Source organism: Macrobrachium nipponense, chromosome 4 (assembly GCF_015104395.2).
Source record: "Macrobrachium nipponense isolate FS-2020 chromosome 4, ASM1510439v2, whole genome shotgun sequence".
Classification (NCBI taxonomy): domain Eukaryota; kingdom Metazoa; phylum Arthropoda; class Malacostraca; order Decapoda; family Palaemonidae; genus Macrobrachium; species Macrobrachium nipponense.
The window spans coordinates 67,695,598-67,712,907 of NC_061100.1; the positions used below are offsets into that span (position 1 = coordinate 67,695,598).

At 39.9% G+C, this 17,310-nt stretch overlaps 1 protein-coding gene across 1 annotated transcript in view; it reads left to right on the forward strand.

Moving 5' to 3' along the window:
* The first annotated feature begins 12,804 nt into the window (after positions 1-12,804).
* The window catches only part of LOC135211390 (zinc finger protein 93-like), a 78,332-nt gene continuing 73,826 nt past the window's right edge, over positions 12,805-17,310 (forward strand). Inside the window, exon 1 of the mRNA XM_064244703.1 lies at positions 12,805-12,951. The gene's annotated coding sequence lies outside the window, so the exon portion shown is untranslated. The remainder of the gene's footprint in view (positions 12,952-17,310) is intronic.

Below are 17,310 nucleotides of genomic sequence, written 5' to 3' on the forward strand. Positions count from 1 at the left end.
ATAATTAAATTTCGTTTTGCCTTTTTTTTGTATGCGTATGCATATGATGTAAATTTAAAATCTTAAAACTTACCTGTAGTTTTTGAAAATCATTATGATTGAGTAGTTGATTGTTATATATAATATACATTATTTCTCTTGATATTTTGGCTAATTCATTTAGAATTATATCTTTTAGTTAACTTGTTAAATTCAATAAAAATAAAAACTCAGCTGAGAAAAATGGCCATTTTTTGCTCAGTTCTAATTGCCCGCCTGTAGTTAGTGTTGTTTTCCTTATAAACAAAAAGGTAAATAAAGGAAAATCCTGAAATTTATTTTAATAGATAAGATGGTAAGAGACCAGACAAAAAAGATACGTACTGCAAAAAATCCCTAATGTTCTTACAAACTTGAGAGTTAAAAAAAGATCCCGTACGAGAGAGAGAGAGAGAGAGATGAGAGAGAGGAGAGAGAGACGAGAGAGAGAGAGAGGCAGAGAGAGAGAGAGAGAGAGAGAGAGAGAGGAGAGAGAGAGAGAGAGAATAAATTGCAGCAACTTATAACACCTAGAGACAAGGCATGATGAAAAATCTTTCAGAATGTTTCCTGCTATATTTTGATAAATCGAAGTATCTCTTGTAAAATATTGAAAATGAAGGAAAAAGCGAGTGATACAGAGGAGAGTATATGAACTGGGTATTCCAGTTTGAAGAAAATGTGGCCTTACCTGGCCTTGGCAGCAGCTGTTGTGGGACGTTGTTATCTAGATATTGTTCGAAATACGGAGAGAAGTCTAACGCAAGGAGTCATCTTTTTTTATTGGCTGCCTATTCACTGGTGAGGTTGCTCCTGACTACTGATGATGGAGGTGAAGAGCCCAAGGAAATGGAATTGAAGGAGAGAATTTCGGCCTTGCGAGACACCATCCAGTACCAGAGAGAGCAGTAGGTGAACTTGGACAGGATCATTCTTGAGCTGCAACAGACGCTCGACTACTATAAAGAAATTCAGAAGGCAGGCGGAAGGGAAGAACGCTCTCGTGTGATCCAGATAACTGAGGAGGTGTTGCAACAGCAGGGCCTGGCAAGAATTTCGAATCTGAGACGTTGTTTCCGAAGGAAAACGATTAAGTGAAGATGGAAAACCAGCAGCTGGAAGACAAGATCCTCAAGAAACAGAAAGAAAATCGGCAGTTGATGGATACACAAAGGAAAATTGGGCAGAAGAAACGATGCCCTATGTGAGAGGATAAGGGAACTGACAGTGCAATTGCCAGAGGCATTCTGGCAGGGTGAGAGGCAAGAGAAACTCCTACGACAGAAGGAGAAAGATCTGCAGATAAAGACCGAAGAATGACGCGGATGGCAAGGCTCGTCCAGGAAGAAAAGGACGCTACCGAAAAGCACGAATCCGACAGGAAAGACGCCAAGGTGAGGTTGCAGCGCCTGCAGAAGGAAGTGGAAGACCTCAGGAAGAAAACGTGTGGACTCCATTGTGAAGTTGAGGTTTGCGAAACTCAAGAGGAACGAGCTGAGGTGCCTTCTAGAGTAAGGAAATCATCGCTTCAAGTGGCTGGATAGGAAGACCGGTGTCCAGGGCGTACGGAATGACCAGTTGGAAGATGGGGTTGGACAGGTGCGAGGAGCGAAGGAGAAATTGGTTTGCCAGGTGAAGAAACTCCAGGGGAATTACAGATGCCTGTCTTCAAGGAATGGCGCAATCAAGTCTAAGCTGGCCTCACGAAGAGGGATGAGATGTGAAAAATTTGAGAAGAATGTTTGTTGTATGGAAAAAAAATTTTTTTCAATTGAAATCAATAAAGTTTATTTTACAAAAGTGGCAATTTTCATTTACACAATAATCTTTTGCAGTAAATTTTGTTTATTTTACATAATAATGGAGTTTAACTGTATTTAAAGGACTTGTTTGATAAATGCATGTGTTACAATTGATTTTAGTTTGAAAGGGATTTTAGGAGTGAACTGCAATACTTGATTTTATGTTTGAGAAAAGTAAAGGTTTGTATTTGATGAAAGTTTTGAACTTACTATATGGAAGGTTTGATGTTTATATGTAATAAGTTTGGTTTGTTAATGGTTAAAGGAAATTAAAGTTAGAGGGAAATAAGTATGATAAAATGTTTTGTAAGAGTTTTATTGATTGGTGGAAAGAAAAGGAAAATGGGAGGAATGTAGAGAGGGTGAGGAAAATGAGAGGATTGGTGGAGTGGCAGGAATAGAAGCAGAGAATACAGAGAAGATTCTTGGAATGCCAGAAGAAGCAGCAGATTCAGAGAAGATTGGTGTAGTGCCAGGAGAAGCAGAGGATTGAGAGAAGATTGGTGGAGTGCATGAGTAGAGAATTCAGAGAAGACTGGTGGAGTGACAGGAGAAGCAGAGGATTGAGAGAAGATTCATAGAGTGTCAGAAGGAGCAAAAGATTAAGAGAAGATTGGTTGAGTGCCAGGAAAAGAAGCAGAGGATTCAAAAAAGATTCGGGGCCAGGAGAAGGAGGAGAGGATTCAGAGAAGCCCCAAAAGGGTTGAAAGGAATCAGTGGCATATTCTGGTTCTAAGGTAAGCAAAGGTTGTTGCTCTCTGCAGGGACGGCTGGGGGCGAGGCCCGCCACAGGTCCCGGGAACGGGCGGGCGAGCCCCACCACGGGGTTCCCGGGAACGGGGGGGGCGTTGGCCCGCCAGGTTGTCCCGGGAACGGGGGCCGAGCCCCACCCACGGGTCCCGGGAACGGGGGGGCGTGGCCCCGCCAGGGATGTCCCGGGAAAGGGCGGTGGGAGCCCCACCACGGGTCCCGGGAACGGGGGGGCGTGGCCCGCCAGGTGGTCCCGGGAACGGCGGGCGTGGCCCGCCGGTTTCCCGGGAACGGACGGGCGGGCCCGCCACGGGTCCCGGGGAAGGGCGGGCAGGGGCCCGGCCACGGGTCCCGGGAACGGGCGGGGCGAGCCCCACCCACGGTCCCAGGGAACGGGGGGGGCGGTGGCCCGCCGTCCCCGGGAACGGGCGGGCGAGCCCCACCCACGGGTCCCGGGAACAAGGGGGCGTGGGCCCGCCAGGTGTCCCGGGGAACGGTGGGCGAGGCCCCACCACGGGTCCCGGGAAAAACGGGGGGCGTGGCCCGCCAGGTGTCCCGGGAAGGGCCGGGCGGGTTGGCCCGCCAGGTGTTCCGGGAACGGGCGGGCGTGGCCCGGCTCCCGCCACGGGTCCCGGGAACGGGCGGGCAGGGCCCGCCCACCCGGGTCCACCCGGGACCCGGGCCGGGCCGGGAGGGCCAAGCCAGGTGTCCCACCGGGAGGGCCCGGGTGAGGCCCGGCCAGGTTGGTCCCGGGACGGGCGTTTGCCACGTCTGGAAAAAAAAAAAAAAAAAAAAAAAAGACGGCGGGCGCCCGAGCCACCAGGTGTCCCGGGCCGGGCGGGCGAAGCTGGGGGGGGGGCGAGCCCGCCAGGTGTCCCCGGGCCGGGCGGGGTGTCCGCCAGTATCCTGGGACGCCGCGTGGCGAGGCCCGACCAGGTGTCCCGGGACGAGGCGGGTTGCGTGGCCCCGCCGGTGTCCCGGGACGGGCTGGCGTGGCCCGCCATGTGTCCCGGGACGTGCGTGCGTGCCCGCCAGTGGTCCCGGGACCGGGACGGGGTAGGCCCGCCCAGTGTCCCGGGACGGGCGGGCGAGGCCCAGCCAAGGTTGTCCCGTGGGACGGGGGGTGCGGGCGAGGGCCCGCCAGGTGTCCTCCCGGGACGGTTGGGCCGGGACGAGGCCCGCCAAGGTGTCCCAGTGACCGGGCCGGGCGTTGGGCCCGCCAGGTGTCTCCCGTGGACGCGCGGGGCGGAGGTACCCCGGCCAGGTTTTGTCCCGGGACGCGGAAGGGGGCGTGGGTCCCGGCCAGGTGTCCCGGGAACGCGCGGCGGGCGAGGGGCCCGCCAAGGTTGTCCCGGGCAACGTGGGCGGGCCGTGGGTCCCCGCCAGGGTGTCCCGGGACGGTGTCCTGCCGTGGGCGAGGCCCACCAGGTGTCCCCGGGAAACGGGCGGGCGTGGCCCGCCAGGGTGTCCCGGGGACGGGGGGCGGGTTGAGGCCCGCCAGGTGGTGTCCCGGACGGGCTGGGCGGGAGCCCGGGCCAGGGTGGGTCCCTGGTACGGCCCGGGCCGAGGCCCGGCCCAGGTGTCCCGGGACGGGGGCGGGGGGAGGCCCTCCCAGGTGTAACCGGGACTTGCGGGCGAGGCCGCCAGGTGTTCCACGGGACGGGCGGGGCGAGGCCCGCCAAGGTGTCCTGGGACGGCGGGCGATCCAGGGGCCAGGCCGAGGTGTCCCGGGTACGGTGCGGGCGAGGCCGCCAGGTGTCACGGGATGGGCGGGCGAGGCCCGCCAGGTGTCCCGGGACGGGCGGGCGAGGCCCGCAGGTGTCCCGGGACGGGCGGGCGAGGCCCGCCAGGTGTCCCGGGACGGGCGGGCGAGGCCCGCCAGGTGTCCCACGGGACGGGCGGGCGTGGCCCGCCAGGTTGTCCCGGGACGGGAGGGCGGGGACCGCCAGCCTGTCCCGGGACGGGGCGGGCGGGGCCCAGCCAGGTGTCCCGGGACGGGCGGGCGAGGCCCGCCAGGTGTCCCAGGGACGAGGCGGGTTGAGGCCCGCCTGGGGTCCCGGGACGGGCGGGCGAGGCCCGCCAGGTGTCCCGGGACGGGCGGGCGAGGCCCGCCAGGTGTCCCATTTGTTAATGTGTTTTGTAAAGTTTAGTGTCAATTTTTTTCACAGAATTCTTATCCAAAAAACTTGGTTTTTAAAGTAATTAACAGGCTGTTGTCACAACACTTCTCTAATCCAACACTCTCTTATAATGTCCCAAAGAAAAATATATTTGCCACAATCCCGTTCATTTTGGACAACAACTTTGCAACCAAAATTAAACAAATAATTGAACATGAATTTGGATGCCTTAATATTCAATTAATTCCAATCAATTCACTCAAGATTGGCGTATTCTTTAACTACAAGGACAAGCTTCAGTCTTTCATGAGGTCCAACATTATTTATAAATTCAAGTGCCCGGGATGCCCCGGTATTTATGTTTTGGATCTTGTTCGCAGTTACTGCAGTTGAGATATTGTAGCCATAAATGGGATAACAGTTAATAGAACGGGCCAGAAACTGAGTAAACCCGAATTTTCTAATATTAAGAACCATGCCTCTATATGTAAAATTGAGGTCAACAAAAAGCATTTCTCCATTATTGGTGGTACGAGCCATAGTGATTACTTAACTTCCCTTGAGTCATTATACATCAAAGGCTTGTTCCTTCTTTAAACTCTAACGTTTCCGCCTCTCCTCTTTATTTGGCATAACTGAAGTCGTAGGTTGGTGTCAAATCTTGGTCATTTGTTCTTTTCCTTCTCCTCTGAATGATTTGGTGAGCACTGGGTATTTTTTTACTGTAACCTTTGTTTTTAAAATAGAATGGTAATTTTAAAAGTTTTTAATAATAACCTTTTTTTCTCTTAATATTATGTTAATGTTTTTTGTAAATTTTAATTATTTTTATGTTATACTTACAGATTGAAAATGCACATAGAACATGTGCGAAACGTTTCGTTTGAATAAACTGTGGCCTTGTTGATGTGTTTTATGGACCCTGCTATATGCCTCTTTATATATATATATATATATATATATATATATATATATATATATATATATATATATATATGCTTATAATCACTTTACCACGTGATTCATTTATCACACATATCCACAGGTGAAAAATAAGAGACAGGGTGTCTCTTATGGCTTGGAAATAAAAGCCGAAACGGTCAGGACCTACACCCTGTCTCTTATTTTTCACCTGTGGATATGTGTGATATATATATATATATATATATATATATATATAATATATATATATATATATATATATATATATACTATATATATATATATAATATATATACATACATACACACACACACACACACACACATATATATATATATATATATATATATATATATATATATATATATATATATATATATATATAGATAATATAGTAAGCAGGTTCATGTTTTCTGCTATTTGTCCTCCTCCTCTGTCGCCACTTTTGGACATCACCTCACTCGAAAGGTAAGGTTCCACATTTTACTACATGTGTACGTACATGGTTATGTTAGGTATTGAATGGACCAAATTGTTGTATTTCATTGTTTATTAGTCAATGTAGCTTTATTATAAAATTTACTGTGGTGTTTTTGAAGGGCTTGGAACGAATAAGGCAATTTACATGTAAAACGTATATATATATATATATATATAGTATATATATATATATATATTATATATATATATATAGTATATGTATGTATATATTATATATATATATATATATATATATATATATATATATATATATATATGTATGTATATATATATATATATATATATATATATATATATATATATATATATATATATATATATATATATATATATATATAATATAGTATAATATAGTACAATATATATATAGTATATATATATATATATATATATATATATATATAATATAGTAATATATATATGTACAATATATATATAGTATATATATATATATATATATATACAAAGTAATATCCCGAACTCACGTGATTTGATTTGGTCGAATTCACAATAGGACAAACTTTTCATCGGAACCTAACTAATTATCATACACGAGTTCTTCACAGCAATAGTGCAAACATTTGCGAACCCTCCAGAAGCACTGCAAAAGTGTTTATGTTTAATTTATTATGCAAATGTTTAAATTTTAAAGCTCTTCTATATAGAATATTTATGAAAAATGTATTATTTTTATTTTTGTACATGCATAAATATGCAGTTAGTGCATATATGTACTTCTATAAGACCCACTCACAAAGTTACCGCACTTTTCAAAGATGATATCCCTTCAGAAACTTTGTTAATTTCTGAAGTATGTACTAATATATTACAATTGGAGCATATATATATATATATATATATATATATATATATATATATATATATATATGCATATATATATATGTATATATATATATATATATATATATATATATATATATATATATATATATATATATATATAATATATGTACTAATTGTAATATATTAGTACATACTTCAGAAATTATATATATATATATATATATATAATTTCTATATATATATATATATATATATATATATATATATATATATATATAGTATATATATCGAAGTGACGATCTTCATACTCGGTTTGGTACTGAAAAATTGTCACTTTGAGCTAAGGCGGTTGCAGGCTGAGCTGAGGAGTTTGCTTCAATTAAATATATATATATATATATATATATATATATATATATATATATATATATATATATATACTATATATATATATATATATTATATATATATATATATATATATATATATATATATATATATATATATATATGTAATATAGAGACTGATAATGAGATGTATGAGACATTGTTGTATGTCACGTACTTTGACATTCCTTAGAAATTGGAGATTCATCGTTTTTGGCTTCCCTGGAGACAGAGAGTCCGAGCGATAGCTTAAGAATGCTTATCATTCTTTTTTGGGATGGTGTGACATTAAGATCCTTACTAAGCAGGTCAATGTTCGTCCTGTAGGTATGGGCGTACGAGAGAGGTGACCTAGAAACCAGTTTAGATTGGTTATGGGGCGTGGACGAAGGGTGTGAATTCGTGCGTCCGTGTGAGCCTCTTTCGTTCATAATGGCAGGTAATTAGCCAGAACGATGGAGACGGTTACTTGGAGAGAGCCGGGATGGCTCTGCAACGTTTTTTCTGTTTTGTGAAAAGTGCTTGGAGATTCTAGGCTGGAGATGGGCGATCTAGTGGAGGGAACTATATTTTGGAGAAGAGATAAATGGTGTGACTAATTACTTTATAGATGATATTTTACGGGGGTTATCTGAGTATCTGAATTTTGAGTTATCATTCTATTTCATTATCCTGTAAGAATCTGAGTTATTCAATTAATACTTTGCTTCCAATAAATGTCTATTTTTGTAATGCATGACTCTGATTTGATGACCTAATGAAATGGAGGTGAGAGAGAGAGAGAGAGAGCGGGGGGTGGGGGGGGGGGTGGGGGGGGGGGGGGGGGGGGGGGGCGGCTATTGTCAATATGAAATACGAGATAATTCTTATCACGTATCATATATATATATATATATATATATATATATATATATATATATATATATATATAAATATATATATATATTTATATATAGTATATATTATATACATCAGGACAGGGAGAGAGTTGGTCTTCTATAGGTGATACTTACTTGCCGACTCGTTTCATAACACATAGTTATGTACAGTGATGCTCAAATCTCGTGTGACATGATTCTTTTTGTATCGTCTAGGTTCTTAGACTCAACATGATGTTGCCAAGTAGTGTTAAACTTTTATTTTTTATTTTTAATAGCATACATGATGAAAATTTTGCAAACTCACAGCTATTTTACTTATCGTTATGTAAATATGATCCCTTTTGTACATTGCTATAATTTGTAATCCGTGTGATTTGAACTTTTTTTCACATTGCTTAGTTCAAAGTATGGCATGATAAGGTTAGGGGTGCCATCAGTGATAGTGCACATAACATTCTCCTCGGACTGGTCTACATAACTACCTTTGCAGCATTATAACAGTAGACCTAATAAGCTCAATAGTCATAATAACATTTTCAAAATAGTAATATGAATTACAACAAGTTTTCTTTGAATGTCGAAGTTTTAGGTTGTGTTCAAGCTGCCTAGATGTTGCAAAATGATTTATAGGTAAAAAAAATAATAAAAGCCTTCTGAGGTGAAATCTCTTTTACTATTGAATTTATTTGTAGAGATTACCTGATCTTTGAGGAATAAAAGATGATGATTTTGATTATCTGGAGAAAATAGCTATTAATCGAAATATCATAAGTAATATCAAGGCTTTTGGTGTATAATATATTTTTTCATAAGGTAATTTGAAGTGCAAGAATGTGTGTAGATAACCTTTTTGACCTGAAGTAGAGAGATGTGAATGTGAAGTGTAAAGTAAAGAAATCTAACACACCTACGTAGGCCTGGGAACAAAATCTTGGCTTTGACAAAAGAATAATTGCATAGGCAAATATTTGCCAGTATGCCATCATCTTTTAAGTATTTAAAAAATATAACAAATGATTTTATATGAAAATCCAAATATTCCTTTAACAAATATAGAATAAATGTGTTCAAGATAATTTCATTTTCGCTACTCATTGTTAACCAATGTAGGTTAAGGTGGGGAACACCGACCTATTATTAGAAAAATTAGCATAAAAATTCTATTTTGTACCTGAGAGACTGCACACTGCTCAAAACAAACTACACAACATGGCCCACCTATGGTATTCTCATAAATCTTCAAATCGGAGAATAAGTGTCATATTTTGCAATTTAAACATTTTTGGGACCTTGGTCGGTGTTCCCCTTAATGACATTAGACATATGAATAGGTAAAGTGAACTCCCCCCCAAAAAAAAAAAAAAACTTGCTGTTTTTAGCATAATGACATTGATATTCCATCAAAATTCACTAAATTTCACCTTCAACTTTACACAAAAAAACACTGTTCCACTTATTGTTATGTTTTTCCAAGTATTTCAAAATTTCATGCATCAGTGTTGGCGGTCGATGTTCCCCCACATGGTGCTGGTTGGTGCTTACACACACCATAATTTTTTTTTTCACAACAATGCCATGGCAGCCACTTCAAAAGAACGCACTTCATTTCACTTGATAACATGTCAGTAAGGCTAAATATCGTAATGAAACTTATTCATAACAATAACACCATATTCGCCTACGTGAAACACTACATGAGAAGTGTGAAAAATAACAACAGACATTGTGATGGTGGAAACCTGTTGCTCGCGTGTTGTTCGCTGAGATGGGTGCTGTGTTGGTGGTGAGTTTCGGCACGCAATTTGAAGTAGTTATCATGCCAGAGCATTCGGTCTGTGTTCCCCCTCGTTTGGTATGCACCCACCTCACCATACAGCTAAAGAAACTGCAGGAAATTATGAACAGAACTGCTAAACTAATAAAAGGTGTTGCTACACGAGATTTGCAATGGCTTCCAGTGAAGGCCAGAATAATATTCAAGCTGTGTGTTTTGACTCATCAAGTTGTCCAGCTCTCCTCGGGTATTTTCAGAAGGACTATACTCTGTTTTTTTCCATCTGTCCATCCACCTGTGGTGTTTGCGCATGGTAACACTGCATCCCGGGCTTTAAATAATATCCTATTTCGAATATTAACGGTGTAATTTGCATACAGTAAATTATTAAAACACCTTTCAGTTGCAAATATACACCAAGATATCCTTTTATTTACCTAGAACTTACACATAGCTTAACTATTTAAAGCCCGGGATGCAATGTTACCATGCGCGACCACCACAGGCGGATGGACAGATGAAAAAAAAAACAGAGTATAGTTACAGATGGTTTCAAGTTGGTTGAACCATGTTTTTTTTTCCTCAGTCTGGCTTTCAGAGCCTTTAAATATGAAGCTTCTAGATTATACAACAAACTTCCTCTTGAGCTGAGGCTGATTGAGGATTTGAAGACTCAAAAAGAAACTTAAAACTTTTCAATTTTGTTTAATCGATGCTATGATATGGAATATCAAACAGTGAATGTGGAATATGCAGTATGATCAAATACAGCTGATGGAATAAACAGTTAATTTGATAATGGAGGTCCTGCGAGCACTTTGGAAGTGGTGCGGGACCTGGCTAAGCCATCAATAAGTAACAAGTAAGAAACATATACACTCGAGAGCGGTGGAAATAGGCTCCTATACGAGACTATAGCTGTTCTACCCGGTGTTGCTCGGGATAAAAAATGGCATGTTGTCCGTGATGACAACCCCTATAAAGGCGGATTATGCAATCACTTTCAGAATAAAGCGCCTCAGTGGCATGGTCGATTTGGTGTTGGCCTGCCACCTCGGTGACTGCGAGCTCGATTCTCGGGCGTTCCATTAAGTCGTCAGAGATGTGTATTCTTGTGATAGCAGTTCACTCTCAACGTGGTTCTGAAGTTACGCAAAGCCGTTGGTCCCTTGCTGAATAACCGCTGGTTCCATGCAACGTAAAAATACCATACAAACACTTTCAGAATAAGAAATTACTTGGGATCCTGGCAAGCCAAACGAAGGTTTTAAAAATCCGTAGAGTTATTATATTGTTTGTACTGAGTCAAAGAAGTTCTGAAAAATCCAAGGAGTTTGCAGTCAACTCCGATAGTTGTAAAAAATGAGGTGGTATGAAAAAGAGGGGTTAATGTCCCCTGAGAATCGGCCCTCAAATTTTGGATTTTGACTAAAACTGAAGAGAGGGGGGAGAGTCTATGGTAAAAATTTGGTAGCCCTAGCTTTCATAGTCTGGCTGTGCATAATGACCAAACAGAAATTTCCTTTTATATAATAGATGACCATGGGTCAGTAAAAAAAAAAACAAAAAAAAAAAAAAAAAGAAAACCCCTTGGCTTATAGAAGTGAAAGAACATATGAAAGAATTAAACAAACATAAGTAAAGGTAAGCAGCTAAAAGAAATAATAAATAACTGGGACGGAAAAGCATGGCAGAGAGAAATGAATGACAAGACAAAATTAAGAATTACATAAAATATAGAAATAAGAGCCTCAGTGGCGTGATCGGTATGGTGTTGGCAGGCCACCTCGGTGGCTACGAGTTCGATTCTCTGGCATTCCATTGAAGAGTGAGAGGTGTGTATTTTTGGTGATAAAAGTTTACCCTCTACGTGGTTCGGAAGTCACGTAAAGCCGTTGGTCCCGTTGCTGAATAACCATGGTTCCATGTATCGTAAAAATATCATACAACAAAACATGAAATATAAAGAAAACAAGAAATCTGATATAACTGAAAATCAATGCTGACCAATACGGCTAGACTATGCACACTAGAATTAAATTATAGGAATAGGCTAAAAGGGGAATATACAAAATGTTTGTGCTGTGAGGAAAAAAATGAAATCTTAGAACATTTCGTACTCTACTACCATAGCCTATAATGAGATTTGATATAGATATAGTTTTTGTGCAGTAACCATATCAGGAAAATAAGGAGGAATTAAATAGCTCATACACTTTTTAATTACAGATCTGCTAAGAGGGGGAAATTGAAAATTGGAAAGAATTTATAAATGAATCACGGCATTAGTCAAAGAAAAAAAGCAAAAAGTATAAAACGAAATGAAGCCGTTTTAAAGACAAATTCCACCTACTACCGTAAATGTTAAAGAAACTTTTAAATTAATTTGATGATAAATAACATTTAAGCACAAATTCCCTTCTATTGAAAAACGAACCAGATTTATCTTTAAATTTATCCTAAAAGCACTAAATAATAGTGAAATAGTGGACCGGAGGTTACCTAGCGATCAGTCGAATCAGATGACCTACCAGAGGCAGCGAGAAGATAAACAAATACAAATAATGACAACACTGAAAAGACAACGCTTATCAGTAGGGCCAGACCGTGTACACCAGGATAAAATTCAGACGATACAAAATTTTGTGCTGTGAGAGGGAAAAAGATAAAATTCAGAACATTTCTGACTTTACTTGACCAGCATTACATACAATGAGACTTTAGAAATAGATATAGAGGAATTAGTAGCTAATATACTCTTATTGGTAGATTTACTGAGGGAGAAAGTGGAAAATAGGAAAGAATTTCTAAAAGAAATATAGTATTTCAGAGAGAAGAAACTCAAACAGGAGGAATAAAACAAGCAAGGGAGTCGTTTCAAAGGCATATTCCGTCTACTACTACTACTACTACTATATCAAGTCTATGCCTTAATGACGCTATAAAGAAATCTTCACAAAGTTAAAGATAAATGTACGCTTCTTTTGTGTTGTATTTGTATTATAAGTCAGACGTGATTTAAGCAAGTAACGCGAGTATTGGATCATTGATTTTTATTTCTATTTAGGTACTTTTTTAGGACACTAATAGAAAAAATGCCAGGATCTCAAATAAACCGAGACAGTGTACTAGGACCTAGCTAGGTATCTAGGCCTAACGAAAATCCAGTTGAAATGTGTTCACAGTGTACTAGTATATTAGGAAAGTACGTAAGTAGGCAATGAAGGGCAGACGAGTAAGATAAGTACAGTTAGTGGTTACACAGATTGTGTGAACATTAAGTGAACAGTGTACTACTAGCGACTACTACTACCTAGGCTATATCCTGGTTTTGTGTAGGTGTATGTAGGGAGGCTAGTAGCCTAGGTAACAGTTCTGCCCAGCTAAATAAGGCAAAGTAAGGCTTTCAGGGAGGAGAATCAGATGCTTTAAAGTAGGCTTGAACAAATTAGAAGCAACAATTAAGGACAAAGAGATTATCACCTAAGACCAAAGGAGAGATTTGCAACACCAGTAGGTAGCCTAATATAGGGTAAAAAACCGCATGGTATAGAGGTGGACCATGTACGATCAATGTGTACAACCCCCAAAAAAGTACATTATAACGCGTCCTGACATCGGAGATGGGCATCAGACACGACTTCTTGTTGTTGGTGAGAAACGGAGACTAAAGACCTCTACTCCGGTGTCAGGACGCGTTATAATGTACTTTTCTTGGGGTTGTACACATTGATCGTACATGGTCCACCCCTGTACCATGCAGTTTTTTACCCTATTAATACTTACTATATAGCTAGCCTAGTAAGGCAAACTAGCTATCTAATTCAAGAAATAACCCTAAGAGAGGCACAGAACAAAGAAAGAAGGAAAGAAAACCCGATAATAGCCTATTCAACTGACTAGGCTAAATCCTGAGGGAGGTGAAGTAGAGGATCTTATGATGGATGAAGGGAGCTGTAGTGAAATTTTCACAAATGGACTGGATCTAGGCTGAACAAATGAGGAATGGAAGATTAAAGAGGATACCGCACTGAGATGGCAAGCAGATCAAAACCCAGACTATACAGTTTGTAAAATTCAGTGAGATGGAAAAAATGGAGCATATTTTAAAAGTGCTAATCTGCCAAAGAAGGAAATTTTCAAAGAAAATAACTATTACCAAACAGGTCTCCCAAAGAGAGAGAAAAAGACAACATATTAAGGTTGAATTAAAGAAAAAGCAGGAATACAGAGGAAGAATATTTATTTATACATTTTATACATACATATATATATATACTATATATATATAGATATATATATATATATATATATATATATATATATATATATATTATATACATACATACAGCATGGTCCCCAATTATGCAAGAATTTGGTCGATCCACGGCCTCGCAGAATTGGAAATTTGCAGATTTCGAAACATATACCTTATGGGAATAATTCCATTAACACCAAGGCAAATGGCAACTTACCCAATCAAGCTTTTTTAACTACCCATTTTCAATACTTTCTATGTACTACTATACTGTAATTTTTTCTAATATGAAATTGTTCTTATGGATAAGTAAAACATTAAAAAGGTTTTAATAATTTGAAAAAGTTTAGAATTACACACAGGATGGTGAAAACTCCCACACATAAACTATGCCACCATTGGGTGCAAGTGAACTGTACGATACAGTCATTTCCTTTTAAAAACCTTTTGGATGGAATTTCCTCTACCTATCCTTTGCCAAAAAACCTTCAAATTCCTCTATCTCATCCTCCATGAAGAGTTCGTCAGCTGAAGGAAGGCTTTGTGAACCATTTGAGGTTTCGGGGACTAGCAGATCATGGGCGTCTTCACTCCCGTTAGGCCTAACAAACTTGGGTTATGAGCGCCTGTCTCAGTTTCTTTGTCCGGCACGTTCACTATGTAATCGTTTTCACATAAATTTATTCTACGATAAAAAAAGAAATTATGAAAATTCAAAATTCGAAATTAAATTACAATTACTTAAAAAGAAATGATAAAAATTCAAAATTCAACATGAAATGACAGTTTCTTGAAGAGTTTAGATCAAACGATTTCTCTCTCTCTTCTCTTGCATCTCCTCTCTCTCTCCCCCTCTCTCCTCTCTTCTTCTCTCTCTCTCAAAAAAAAAAAAAAAAAAAAAATTCAAAATTTGATATGAAATTAAATTATTTCTTAAAAAGAAGGTGGAATAAAAATTCAAAAGTTCAACAGTTTCTTGAAAGAGTTTAGATCAAACGATTCTCCTCTGAAAACTCTCTACTCTCTCTCGTCTCTCTCTCTCGCTCTCTCTCTCTCTCTCTCTCTCTCTCTCAAACATATCTGCTTCTCTGTTTAATTACTTTTACTAATCATTTTCATCAAAACATATTTCAACAATAAAAAAAAAATAAATGATCAAATCTGCATGATGCAGATGATCAGAGTACACTTCGCAGACCTGAATAATACATATGGTGATGATCTATCATACACACTGCGCTATGACGTCACAAATGCGTGAGGCAGAGCCTTCCGTCTAAGCTAATGGCTGAGCAGGAAATCTTTCTCTCGCATTCCCCTTGGAGGAATAATAGTTTTTTTCCTCCAAGCATTCCCCCCACCCCTGTTCTCAGATACCAGCCCCCCCCCAACAAACCCCCCCCCCCCCCACATCTAAAATACTTGATAAGACAATAGAATTTGATATGTTATGCAGTGCGTGACTCGCAGAATTTGAATGGCTTCGCAGATATACAGAAAATCTATTTTGAAAACTAGCGACCACATAAAAAGGGAATTGCACAATTCGAACACACATAATTCCCGGACTGGACTGTGTGTGTGTGTGTGTGTATATATATGTATATATATAATATATATATATATATATATGTATATATATATATATATATATATATATATATATATATACATATATATATATATATATATATATATATATATATATATATATATATATATATATATATACATATATATATATATATATATATATATATATATATATATATATATATATATATATATATATATATATATATATATATATATATATATATATACAGTAGTACCTCGAGATACGAAATTAATCCGTTCCGAGGCGGCCTTCGTATAATGAGTTTTTCGTATCTTGGAACACATTTTACATGTAAAATGGCTAATCCGTTCCAAGCCCTCCAAAAACACCCCATTTAATTTCGTAATAAAGCTAAATTGACCTATAAACAATGAAATACTACAACAATTTGGACCATTCAATACCTAAATTAAGAATAAAAATCCAAACCTGTAAACAAAGTGTATATTAGTGTACAAGAAATATTATTACTGTAACGTAAAATGTCGAAGCTTACCTTTCGAGTGAGGCTATCTCCGAAAGTGGCGGCAGAGGAGGAGGAGGAGGACAAACGGCAGATACGTACACTTAACTTTACGAAACACATAAAAAAATGTCAAAAAACAAAAAACAAACTAAACTTTAAAACACATTAACAAAACTGTAACACTTAACTTTACAAAAAACTTAAAATAAAATGTATTTTGTCTTTTTTTGATTTTTACATTTCGTTTTACTTTTTTATAGTTTACGCAATTTAAATTTCTTCACCACCGAATGGATGCCAGTCCGTTTACGGAATTTTTCGAACCACCCATGAGAAGCCTTGAACTCTGGGGTTGCCGTTGATGTCCCCTCTCCGCCGTTGTCTTTGGCTTGGGCAATCAAATCGCCGAAAATAGCACTGGCCCTCTGGCAGATTGCCGTCTCGGTTATCGTATCGCCATCGATTTCTTTGTCCTCGATCCATACAAGAAGCAGCCTTTCCATTTCATTATGCACATGGCTCCTCTTGTTGGACAAAATAGTGACGCCCTTGGAAGGTGTAGCTGCTTTGATGGCTTCCTTCTGCTTAAGGATGGTGCCTATCGTCGACGGATTTCGGCCGTATTCCTTAGCGATCACACTCAACCGCAAGCCAGCTTCATACTTTTTTATTATCTCCATTTTTGTCTCCATAGAAAGCATTCTCTTCTTTCTGTGAACTTCAGCAACTTTCTTGGGACCCATGACTCTATGTACTGTACAGTACGTAATTAAGTTACGTTCTCACAACACGATAATATGTACGTACTGCAACGAAATCACTAACGAATTTACGTTACTAAACCAAATCGTTGGAGCGAACGAATGCCGATTGCGTACGGTAAAGTTTCGGGTGCGAAGTGGCCAAGGTAAAGCACGCCAACACGTAGTACATATGTATAGAAGATGCATGATGGGAGGGATGCTGTCCAATTAGAGAGAAGGATCTCAT